The 12,570-nt window shown below is 45.2% G+C and overlaps 1 non-coding gene across 1 annotated transcript; it reads right to left on the bottom strand.

The window, feature by feature from the left end:
* Nucleotides 1–12,210: 12,210 nt before the first annotated feature.
* LOC132539987 (U12 minor spliceosomal RNA) lies at nt 12,211–12,359 on the bottom strand. The gene has a single exon (XR_009551281.1). It is a non-coding gene; the product is annotated as a U12 minor spliceosomal RNA (small nuclear RNA).
* Nucleotides 12,360–12,570: the final 211 nt, after the last annotated feature.

The following is a 12,570-nucleotide window of genomic DNA, read 5'->3' as shown; positions in this document are numbered from 1 at the left end:
TGAAGACTTATTCTGCAGCGCAGAGTCAGGTCAATGTTGGAATACCACTATGCTATTCTCATCAGCTTTTGGAAAGAGAAGCAGTAACAACAAGGAAATGGCTAGGAACCTGGGATGTGAATGTACCTGCTTTATCATGCTCAGTCCCACGCTCAAGCTTGACTCTCACTTCATTAGAGGAAGCTGTGGGGACTCAGTACCTTTCCCCCCTTTGCTTCTCTTCTTTTGTCCCTCTATCCATCTCTGTCTCTTTCTATATGGGGAAAAAATCAGTTTGAAGCAGTAAAGCACCAGTGATGTCAATTAAAAAAAAAAAAAAAAAGCTTTGAGTCTAATTCTCACAAACCAGAGTTCAAATCCTAGGTCTGCACATAACGGCTCTGTGAACATGTCCAAAATATTTGCAGTCCCTGAACTTCAATTTCCATTAAAGGCAAAGACAGAGAGAGGGTTGCTTTTCCTTAGTGAAAAGTTCTATGAGCTCATCTGCAGGCACCACTTAGCACAGTTGCTGACAGTTATCATAAAATTACTATGTCAAAACCACAGGAATTGTGATCTCCATAATGTCATCACATTTGTCTAAGCTCAGGATAAGTTCCATTGTTTCTTCACAATGATCACAAGAATGACATGTTCAGTACAGCCAGAAACAGGTCAGCCTGCACTCTCCCTGATTCAGCTCTTTAAAAGTCATTCCAGGGGGTCGGGCGGTGGCGCAGTGGGTTAAGCACATGTGGTGCAAAGCGCAAGGACCAGTGTAAGGATCCCGGTTCAAGGCCCCGGCTCCCCACCTGCAGGGGAGTCGCTTCCCAGGCGGTGAAGCAGGTCTGCAGGTGTCTGTCTTTCTCTCCCCTTCTCTGTCTTCCCCTCCTCTCTCCATTTCTCTCTGTCCTATCCAACAACGAACAACATCAACAATAGCAATGTTAATAACCACAACGAGGCTACAACGACAAGGGCAACAAAAAAGGCGGGGGGGGGGGGGGAATGGCCTCCAGGAGCGGTGGATTCATGGTGCAGGCACCGAGCCCAGCAATAACCCTGGAGGAAAAAAAAAAAGTCATTCCAAACCAAGGACTTGTCCAAGCAGAGTACAATCTGGCTTTATAGGCAGTATTATTATTATTATTATTATTATTAACCAGAGCACTGCTCAGTTCTGGCTTATGGTGGTGCAGGGGACTGAACCTAGGACTTTGGAGCCTCAGGCATGAGAGACTCTTTGCATAAGCATCATGCTATCTACCCCCTGCCCTCCTTAATATCTCTAAGATGGGGGGGGGGCACGTGTGTTATGTAGAGAGACAGCATGAGGAAGAGAAAGACTTTTCTTAAGTGTCTTCCCCCAGGACAGGGAGGCAAAGCCTCTCTCCATAACATCACTTTATGGATCACCGTCACCCCAGCTCAGGGTTTGATCTACAGTAACTAGTTTGCGCTAGCAGTCCCCTGTGGCGGTCAACACTGTGGTGACGCCCACTGCAGATGACAAAAAGAAAGGGCATAGGACAAAATAAAGCTGCAGCAACTTTGGCAGACAAAGAATTGGTCTAAATGACTCTTTTCCTAATTGTTAGGTTTTACAACTGATCTCTGTTATCCATATGAAGATCTAACATTTTCTACAGGCAGGAGAACAGTCTTCCTCCACATGACGCTCAAGTTGTCCTGAGATCTGAATTAGGGAGGTGAGAGGGACTGGACTGAAGCCAGGGTCATGGGCTGGATTTATGGTCTGCTCCAAACATCTTTATATCCAGAGCAGACACAGCCCCAGAGAAAGAAAGCCACAGAGCCATAATTCACTGTTTCTATTTTCTGCATCAGGATGGGGTTTCTGCGTTATGCCTGGCTGGCAGCGTGCAGACACTTCTCTGCCTCTCAGCCAGATCTGCCGCTGACTCTGGAAGTCTAGGTCCTCCCTTTCTTTTGCAGAGGTGACCACTGGTTCACACAACTGAAACCGAGTCAGTTGTAAATACAAAGCTTAAACCTATCCCTGGTCTGGGGCCTCCCTTTCCTGAGCCACCTGAGAGTCCTGTCTGGACTCTCTGAGCTCTTCTTCAGACGTGGTGTTCTTTGTCCTTCTCCTGATTCTTCTAAGATGACACGGAGATGATGATGAGCCCAGGTCTGAAAAGTCTCACTCTGGCCTCTGTCAGTGGCCCTCTCATGATTTTGGTGAGACTAAAAGAATGGATTAGATTGAGAGTTTCATTGCCACAATTGAGTGAGTGACAAGCAATGCGTTTTAGACGTCTCCTCTAGCCCACTTGATGGTATTTTAAGTTATTCTAGCTTCTCTCTTTTTATAAATAAAAATCACCTCTCCCCTATGTCAGGTATGAGTTCAACTGAACTCATATGAGGCACATGTTTAGTGAACACATATAACCAAAGATAGATTTGAGAGGCAGATGTGTGTGATAAGGTGGTCGTTACAGTTGACTTAAAAATGTAAAGACTTGGGAGTTGGGCGTTAGCGCAGCGGGCTAAGCTTAGCAGGTAGCACAAAGCGCAAGGACCGGCATAAGGATCCCAGTTCGAGCCCCTGGCTCCCCACCTGCAGGGGAGTTGCTTCACAGGTGGTGAAGCAGGTCTGCAGGTGTCTGTCTTTCTCTCCCCCTCTCTGTCTTTCCCTCCTTTCTGTCCTAACAATGATGACATCAATAACTACAACAATAAAACAACAAAGGCAACAAAAGGGAATCAATAAATATTTAAAGAAATGTAAAGACTTGCTGGGGTTCACTGTTGCAATATAACAACTTATTTTACACTAAGCCCACTAGGAAAACCCATTCCACTGTCAGCAGAAGAAATAAGGGAGCATGTCTTGTAACTGAATTCATGAATTTTGACTTCTAATGCATCTGTGTGATTGAGAGTTAGTACTTACCAGCAAGGGAGCTAATGGACAAGAACTGAGGGACCTGGCCTGTAGTAACTCCCAGTCTAGTCAAACTCTAACTAATGTTGGAACCAAACTTGTCTCCAAGGTTTTGAACATTTGGTCTTACCATCTTTCCATCTCTCAGACACATCTGGACAGCTGTGTTCCAGGCTCACTGGAATTAAACAAAAGCTGTATAGACTCAGGCAGAAAACCTGTTTATCTTTAACTGTGGGTCTTAAAATTTGTGTCTGGGAGGAAGTGTGGCCTAATTGTGAAAACTGTGAGTGATCCCCAATGTCCTGAGTTCCAGTATCTTTCACTGTGAGCAAGTAATCCTACAAGGTACTTGGGGACACAATTGAAATTAAAAGTTACCTGGTTTCCCTGATGAGTCCGAAGGCCCTAGAACAAAAGATGTCACTCATGTTTACTTCAGCATATGAACTGGAGGATTTAATCTTGGGTAAAGAGCTTGAATTCAGAACAAGGTGGTGACACGTCAGGTACGGAGCATGAATTACTATGTGTGAGGACCCAGGTTCAAGCCCCCAGTCCCCACCAGCAGTAGGGAAGCTTCCCAAGCAGCAAAGCAGTGCTACAGGAATACCTCTCCCTCTCCCCCTTTCCCTCTCTCCCTCTCTCCCTCTCCCTCTCTCCCCCTCTCTCTCCCTCCCCCTCTCTCCCCCTTCCCCTCTCCCTCTCTCCCCCTCCCCCTCTCTCCCCCTCCCCCTCTCTCCCCCTCCCCTCTCCCTCTCCCTCTCTCCCCCTCCCCTCTCCCTCTCCCTCTCTCCCTCCCCTCTCTCCCTCTCTCCCTCTCCCCCTCCCCCTCTTCCTCTTTCTCCCTCTCCCTCTCCCTCTCCCCATTTCTCACTGGCTATATCAGGAAAAATGGCTGTCATTTTTTTTTTATGATGGCATTTATCCAAGAAAGAAAACAAGTAGGCACTACTTTTCAGGGCATAGTATCACCCCCTGTATTTACAAACATTTTGCCAAGGATCCAGGAATTAATGATCTGAGTCTCAAATTAGGTTAAGAACACACCCTTTCTCAGAAGTCTTCAAAGGTAATTTGAGCCATTGGAATACTAAACAATTTCCATCATTTAAAATGACAGAGGAGCTGTTGTTTCAGTAAGTCTCTTTTACTAAAACATGAAGCGGAACAGGAGCAATGCTTCTCGACCAACATCACAGCATCTTCAGCTCCTGACGGATATCCAGCGCTCCCTAACACAGAGATGTATACAGGCGCAATTCTGCCAAAGGATGGACTCCGCCTCCTAGGAACCTCAGGAGACAGTCCACAGACGCTGTTCAGGCCACAGAACACACTCTAGACATCATTAGTCAACCACAGAATCTTCCCCAATAAGAATCTTTCTCAGGAGTCGGGCACTAGCGCAGCGGGTTAAGCGCACGTGGCACAAAGCACAAGGACCGGCATAAAGATCCCGGTTCGAGCCTTGGCTCCCCACCTGCAGGGGAGTCGCTTCACAGGCGGTGAAGCAGGTCTGCAGGTGTCTGTCTTTCTCTCCTCCTCTCTGTCTTCCCCTCCTCTCTCCATTTCTCTCTGTCCTAGCCAACAACGACAACAACAATAATAACTACAACAATAAAACAACAAGGGCAACAAAAGGGAATAAATAAATAAAAAATAAATATTTTTAAAAAATCTTTCTCAACACAATATTCCAGGCACTGCTACTAATTGAGGGAACATGGCATAAATCCTATTTGCCTATCCAACCTGAAGACAAAGAGGTTGCAGAGAGTTGAGATGACACCATCTGGAGGCAGTAAGGAGAGAAGAAAGCATGGACTCACAGTCTTGACCCTAACTCCTAACTCTGTCACTCAGCATGTTATGTGTGCTTGCACAAGGTACTCTGCCTACTCTGGGTCTTGGTTTTGTACTCAAATAATGATTATGACATCTACAACAAGCTTACCAAGAGACCTAAATGAAAGAACATTTCTAAGCCTAGCAACATAGAGTTTTAGCTATGTTTAGCAAATGCTAATCTCCTCTCTTGCCAGATCTTCTTACCTAGAACTCCAAATGGACTCTTCAGCACCTCCTGCCAATCTCTCCAGTTTGGGTTCATGAGTGTACTGGATTCTGTAGATTATTAGAGGAACTAGAGAAGGAATACTGAAATTGTACTGTGAATTTTAAGGTGAGTTAAAGAGCTAAATGCAGTCAGAGAAATGCCAGGCATCCTGTTTTAACTGTGGTCTGATAAGATCAACAGGTATTGGTGATCCTGTTATGCGTGTTAATCAGATAAAGTTATCAAACCACACACACCACTACACTATCAAAGAAAAATAAGGAAGACTGGACTTCCCCAGACAGATGACCCCACCAATATATCCTGGAGCTCTGATTCCCCAGAAACCTGCCCCACTAAGGAAAGAGAGAGGCAGGCTGGGAAGTTCAATGTTCAGCGGGGAAGCAATTACAGAAGCCAGACCTTCCACCTTCTGCATCCCACAATGACCATACTCCCAGAGGGATAAAGAATAGGAAAGGTATCAGGGGAAGGGATGAGATACAGAGTTCTGGTGGTGGGAACTATGTGGAGTTGTACCCCTCTTATCCTATGGTTTTTGTCAGTGTTTCTTTTTTATAAATAAAAATTTTAAAAAGAAAAGAAAAATAAGGAAGAACACTGAGGAGAAAAGAATGAGCAGAACTGTCACTGGCCAGGTCAGTCCTAACCAAAAGTTTCATTCCTGGTATTGTGCCAGAGAAATGTGTTGCCCCAGCAACTCACCTTACCTTGCCATCAGTCTGCTTCCTTCCTCTAGAATCAATAGTCTGTCCCCACAACTTCAGAGACCTGATCACCAGAGCAGATGCCACCTCTCCTTGACTCTACGACTCTAAGGAGAAGAACAAAAGAATCAACAAAGAGAAGGCTACTACCCTGATCCTTTGCTAGACAGCAACCTGCTGTTTCTGATGAGCAGAGAGGAGCTGTGAATACCGCTGACCGATGCTCAGATTAAACGCAGGAGCGATTTGGCTTGAGCTGTTGCAAGAGGTCAGAACTGTGTAGCATAGCCGTGTCTACAGGTGCAGGCCTGCCTGGGGCATCCGACGCCCTTGACGATGATTTATTATTACAGGACAGAGATTATCTCAGACTGGGCTGGAAATGGATCTTGGCTGAGTTGTTTAACTAACCGGATGCAATATGTGAGAGCTGATGGCCTTGCTTCTCAATTTGTCAGTTGTAAAGGGAGTCAGTCCCCAAGGCTCAATTTCAGACCCAGTATTGTTTACATAGCCCTGCAATAATACATCACATGTGGCAAAATATTACAAATTCATTTTTATACTGATGATATGGCTCCTGCATAATGGTGGCTAATGTGCTTCTCTTTTGAGTTGAAATCACGGCGAGCTTTCTAAAGGCACAAAGGAACTTTTGTGTTCTGAACCGTAAGGAAGGGAGAGTAGATGACAGTTGTTAGAGGAACTAGTGAAGGGTTGAATCGGCCTCGGCTGCCATCTGTAAAAAGAGTCCCATTATAGCAGTTACGGTCATTAGAATACCACAGCTCTCTGAAGGTATCTGTCAGGGTTTATGTATTGTTATTATTATTGTTTGGTTATTATTTGGGAAGCTATGGAAAATGACTTTGTCCCGTTTTGTTCTTTGTATTTAGGTGATGGGAAAGTTATCAGAGGAACCATGATTTCCATCTGGTCCACACTAGCCATATGGAGAGGGTGCTTCATCACATGTATTAGGTTTCAAGGGGCATCCTGCGTCTCAGACATGAGGAGGCATGAACGATCGCCTGAACTGCCTCTAGAGAGTCTTTAACACACACACGCACGCACCCGCATGTTTTAAGAAGCACGGAAATATCCCCAGTATTCTTTAACAGCGCTGTATTTGGTTTCGGGACATAGACTGCAAACTCTAGGCCACTTTCTCAAGAAAAAAGAAAACTATTTCTTAAGTGAGATTTCACGCTCTTTGACACTAACAAATCAAAATTTTAACAAATGCCATCTCAATTTCCTCAGGAATTTGGGGTGTGTGTGTCTCTGTGTGTCTGTGTGTGTTAGTCAACATTTATAAAGAAGAAAAAGACAAAAAAGTCTCATACTCTTTCAAAAATATATTCTAGCCCTAGAAAGCCTTCTCTGTTCCCACACTGAAAAATAACAAGTAGCTTCTCGGCCATGGGTAATTTGGATTTAATTGTGTTTGCTTAAACCATACATTCCACTTCCAAACCATAAAAATGAGTCCTCGAAATCCCAAAGACTAGACAACTCTAGAGCCTGTGTCCTTTTTACTTTTTTTGCCTCCTTAAAGGAAGGTTTCCAGCAAAGTTCTATTGGTGCTGTATGTCTACCTTGGGCATTTTTCTAACATCTCCATACAATTTACTCAGAAGCACAAATGGGTAATCAAACAATGCAAACACAGGCTCCTCCGAGCAGACATACTATAAAGAAGGCAGGGGAAAATGGATTCCAAGGTCTTTATTCTCACATAATGTAGTTCATTGATTGATTTGGTCATCTCCAGGGGATTACCAATCCAAGTTGATTGTTTTTTTCAAATAGAAAGAGGGAAACATGGAGAGAGGGAGACAGACAGAGAAAGAAATAGAAACACACACACACACACACACACACACACACACACACACACACGTTGAAACTTCCATCAATGTAATGGGAACCAGACTCAAACCCGGGCAGTACAAATAGCCAGAGGGTGCACTACCCAAGTTAGCTATTTTGCTAGCACTGCTTATTTGTTTTGTTTTTGTTTTTGTTTTTAAACAGAGTACTCTTTAACTTTAACTAGGCACACACTGCTCAGCTCTGATTAATGGCAATGCCAGGAATTGAACCTGGGACATTGCAAGTCCTCTGCACAATGGCTGTGCCATTTCCATTAATTAGTATTTTCTTTCATACATTGGTTCATTTGTTTCTCTCAGCACACAGACTGAATGTCTATTGTATCCTAAGGAGAAAAAAAAAAACAATAGTAAAAGTACAGGCTAGGAATGAGATGAACCCAAGATCAGTCAGTGGCCTCCTAGTTTTCTCAGTGGGTGGCCTAAGGTCCAACCCTTCTTGGCCTGGCACCTGGCAGAAAGTCAGGAAGGATTCATCACCATAATAGATGGTCAAGTTTTTGTTTCTTAATCTGTGAAATGTGAATAATTTCAGGGGTTGTTGAGGATCTGATGAGAAAGTGAATAGGATACACCAGTGTGTCCTGGAGCTCCACTTCCCCAGAGCCCTGCCCCACCAGGGAAAGAAAAAGGCAGGCTGGGAGTATGGATCCACCTGTCAACACCCATGTTCAGCGGGGAAGCAATTACAGAAGCCAGACCTTCCACCTTCTGCATCCCACAATGACCCTGGGTCCATGCTCCCAGAGGGATAAAGAATAGGAAAGCTATCAGGGGACAGGATGGGATACGGAGATCTGGTGGTGGGGATTGTGTGGAGCTGTACCCCTCCTATTCTATGGTTTTGTCAATGTCTCCTTTTTACAAATAAAATTAATCAATTAATTAAAGGCACACCCATACTCAACCTATTAAAAGAGAAGACAAAGTAAAATTTAAATAAAAAAAAGAAAATGAGTAGGTGGATGCTTGTTCCTACTAGCTGTTTTATTAGCAGCCACCAGCCCCCAACCTTTTGTGTCATGAGGAAGGCAGGTAAGCAGAGGGATCACTATTTGGCAGTCTGATTTCAAAACCAATCCAGGTTTGAAAATTGAGCTCAGAAAGGTGCATGGCAATAAGATGCAAAAACACCTTTTCAGGGCATAAAACACTTGAGCACAGTTTTCTAAGACAGGTGACACCCAGCCAGGGAACAGAATGGGGGGGGGGGGCGAGAGGATGCTGTTCCAGGCCAAACCACTGGCAAGTGTAGAGGCAAAAATGGTGAAGGGCTCAGTGCCCCTGATCAGGCTGCTCTAAGCGGTTTAGCTGCCAGGGCTAAAGAGGCAGATTCCATGCAGTAATCCTCCTGGCTCTCCGGGGTTGGACTGATGAACCGTAAGTGTCCACAAAGCTATTAGTGGCTGAGAGAGTATGTAAGGGGGGGGGGGCTGGGCGGAGGTGCACCCAGTTAAGCACACATATTGCCAAGTGCAAGGGTCTGGGTTCGAGCCCCCCCCCCCCCGGCTCCATACCTGCAAGGGATCTGCCTACGGAGCAGTGAAACATGCCTGCGGGTGTGTCTTTCTCTCCCTCTCTCTATCTCTTCAACCTCTCTCAGTTTCTCTCTGTCCTATCCAATAAAAATTAGAGGGGGGCAGGGAGTGGCACACGTCACAATGTGCAAGGACCAGGGTGCCAGCCCCTGGTCCCCACCTGCAGGGGGAAGCAGGGCTGCAGGTGTCTCTCTGTCTCCATCCCTCTCTATCACCCCCTTCCCTCTCGATTGCTGACTGTCTCTAACAGATAAATAAAGATAATTTTTAAAAACAGAAAGAAAAAAGTCACTGGGAATGGTGGATTCATAGTACTCATACCAAGCCCCAAAGATAATCCTGGTGGCAAATTAAAAAAAAAAAAGGAAGGAAGGAGGAAGGAAGGAAGGAAGAAGAAAGGGAAGGAAGGAAGAAGGAAGGAGGGAAGGAAGAAAGACAGAAAGAAAGACAGACAGAAAGAAAGAAAGAAAGAAAGAAAGGAAGGAAGGAAGAAAGGAAGGAAGGAGGAAGGAGGAAGGAAGGAAGGAAGGAAGGAAGGAAGGAAGGAAGGAAGGAAGGAAGGAAGGAAGGGACTGCAAGGACACTTGAGGCTCTCCCACCCAAACCAAAGCTAAGGATGGGACGTAAGTGTGAGTCCGCACTGTGCGTAGGAAACCCCCCCCCCCCGGTGCCAGCTCGGGGAGGTCCAAAGAGGCAGTTCTCAGGAAAGTCACTGGAAACCCACTGGCTTCCCCACAGCACAGAATTCTACAGAATTTCTAGAGACAAGAACTTTCTTTTTATATTCTATTTTAATTTCGTCTTTCCAGGCCCGAATTCCTAAACTTAATTGCTTTTCAGCTTTTCATCTCTGGAGTCTTTGATCTTAACATTTCGCCTCATCTTTTATGGTTTTAACCTTTTGTCTTGTTCGCCTCAAGCCTTTTATCTTTTCCCTTTAAATATCATCTATTTTATCTCAAGTACCTTATCTTACAAAGATTTTAAATTGATTTTAGCCAACACTCTGTTCCTTTCCCTTTCTATATTTTGCCTCTGGACTTAACTTGGAGAGACACTGTTGTGTGTTTGGGTCCTGTGAAGGGCACAGGACAGGTAGCAGACAAAGGCAAAGGAGAAGAGAGGGTCATGGAAGGAGTTCCTAAGGAGGTGGTAGAGGTGGATGACAGGGTAGCTGGAAGCAGGAAGCCAGCATAGAGGAAGAGTAGACAAGTTTGTGGTCTCTGTGACAAGTTCCACCTGGTAGCAGTTTTCAGAGGCTAAAATTGAGGAAAGGCTCTAAGGGAACCATATTTCAAGAACATTGAGAAGGGGGCCAGGCAGTGTCACACCCAGTTAAACGCACACATTGCAGCGCACAAGGACCTGGGTTCAACCCCAGGTCCCCACCTGCAGGGGGAAAGCTCTGTGAGTGTTGAAGCAGGGCAGCCGTGTCTCTCTGTCCCTCTCTCTCCCTTCCTCTTTCCTCTCAGTTCCTCTCTATCTCTATGTAATAGTAAATAAATAAAGATTTTTTAAAAAAGAAAATTGAGGAGGAGTAAGATCACCTTTGAGAAAAGGGGGAGTGTGGACTCCCTGGGAAAGGAATGGGTGGTTGCTGCACTCCATAGAGGGTGTGCCTAGTCCAGAATCTGTGATGTCACAAACGTTACCCAGTTGGACAACTTTCTTTTGGGGATCCCAGTTCCCAGATGCCAGGAGACAGTGTGTGTGATGCTGATGCAAGGCTGAAATTCCACTGGGGCTAGTGGTGCACCCGGCTGTGCACATGCTGCCACGCTTAGGGTCCTGGGTTCAGGCCCCTCAGCCTCTACCTGTAAAGGGGGAGATTCACCAGTAGCGGAACAACGCTGCCAGCGTCTCCTTTTCTTTCTCCCTCTCTATTTCTTCCTTCTTTCTCCATGTCCCTCTGTCCTAGCAAATAAAAGAAAAAGGGAAAAACTGGCTCTCTGGAGCAGTGGATTCATCGTGTTTGTACCAAACCCAAGTGATAGTCCTGTTAATTTAAAAAAAGGATTGGAATTTCTTTCACTCATGCCATTTTTGAAAACAAATATATATGAAGTCACACAGGCACACGTGTTTTATGAAATCTGAACTGGAGACATGAGGCAAGTCATAGATGGAGAGAAATCCTGAGTTTTGGGGACTGCTGTAAGGGCAGGAGTTCACAATTAATTCCAAGGAAAAAATAAAAGGGAGAATGGTGAAGTAAGGAAAGACAAGCGTGTGGGTCAGAGCGTAACATTTCTGTAGAGAATCCCTGGAGGAGGTAAGGGCCAGGGTGGGGCCGGGCCAGTCTGATACTGGAAGAGAACCAAGAGGACATCGGGGTGTGTTTGCTTGTTAGCCATATCTTTGGTCATCACAGCACACGGTAACAGCTGATCTACTAAGCGAAATGGACACTAGCAGTTACTATCAGGGTGACCGAGTAAGCGTGCACAGGACGTGTCTGAAGACAGTGTCCGCATACCTGAGGGTGGGGGATAGGAAGATAGTCACAAGCTGCCCCTTTCATTCAAAACCAGCATCCAAATAGTATACAAACGGCTATCTTTGGGCAAGGGACAGACAGCATAATGCTTATGCAATGAGACTTTCATGCCTGAGGCTCCAAAGTCCCAGGTTCAACCCCATACACTACCATAAGCCAGAGCTGAGCAGTGCTCTGCTATGGGAAAAAAAAATGCTATTTCCAGCCTGCCCCCACCCCACTTCTTAAAGTAAGCTTTATTTTCTTAGAATAGAAAATAAATGCAAATTATCAATAATTTTTTTCCTTTATTGCCTCCAGGGTTATTACTGGGGCTCAGTGCCTGCATTATGAATCCACTGCTTCTGGAGGCTGTTTTTTCCATTTGTTGTTGTTGTTGTTGTTGTTGGATAGGACAGACAGAGATGGAGAGAGGAGGGGAAGACAGAGAGGGGGAGAGAAAGACAGACACCTGCAGACCTGCTTCACAGCCAGCAAAGCGACCGCCCTGCAGCTGAGGAGCCAGGGGCTCAAATTGGGTTCCTTGTGCTGGTCCTTGTGCTTCGGGCCATGTGTGCCCACCGCCTGGCCTCCCACAAGAAAACTTTTTTGGGGGGGAGTCGGGCAGATGGAAGGTTCCAGGCATCCTGCAAAGTAGGTGGGTCACCTTAGGGGAGACCTTTACCTGCTCAAAAATTCATCTCACATTAGCAATGAGGATTTGGACGTCACCTGAATCGTTATTTTCCTTACTCATAAGTTTAAGGCATGAGAATAGGTTTTTAATTGTATACATACTGCAGACTGCTCAAACATCATCCTAAGAGGGGAAAAGTACTTCACCTTAGTGTGCATGTATGCATGTGTGTTTCTTTTTCAGAAAATAATATAACACTATACATAACAAAGCTAACATGCAAGACATACTCTTTTTTTGTTTCATGCCAGCTTTTTAATGTTGCATTAGTGATTTCCTATGAA

This window comes from Erinaceus europaeus, chromosome 8, assembly GCF_950295315.1.
Source record: "Erinaceus europaeus chromosome 8, mEriEur2.1, whole genome shotgun sequence".
Taxonomy (NCBI): Eukaryota; Metazoa; Chordata; class Mammalia; order Eulipotyphla; family Erinaceidae; genus Erinaceus; species Erinaceus europaeus.
Note: the sequence above shows the minus strand (reverse complement) of the source record. Positions and strands in the feature narration are given on the sequence as shown.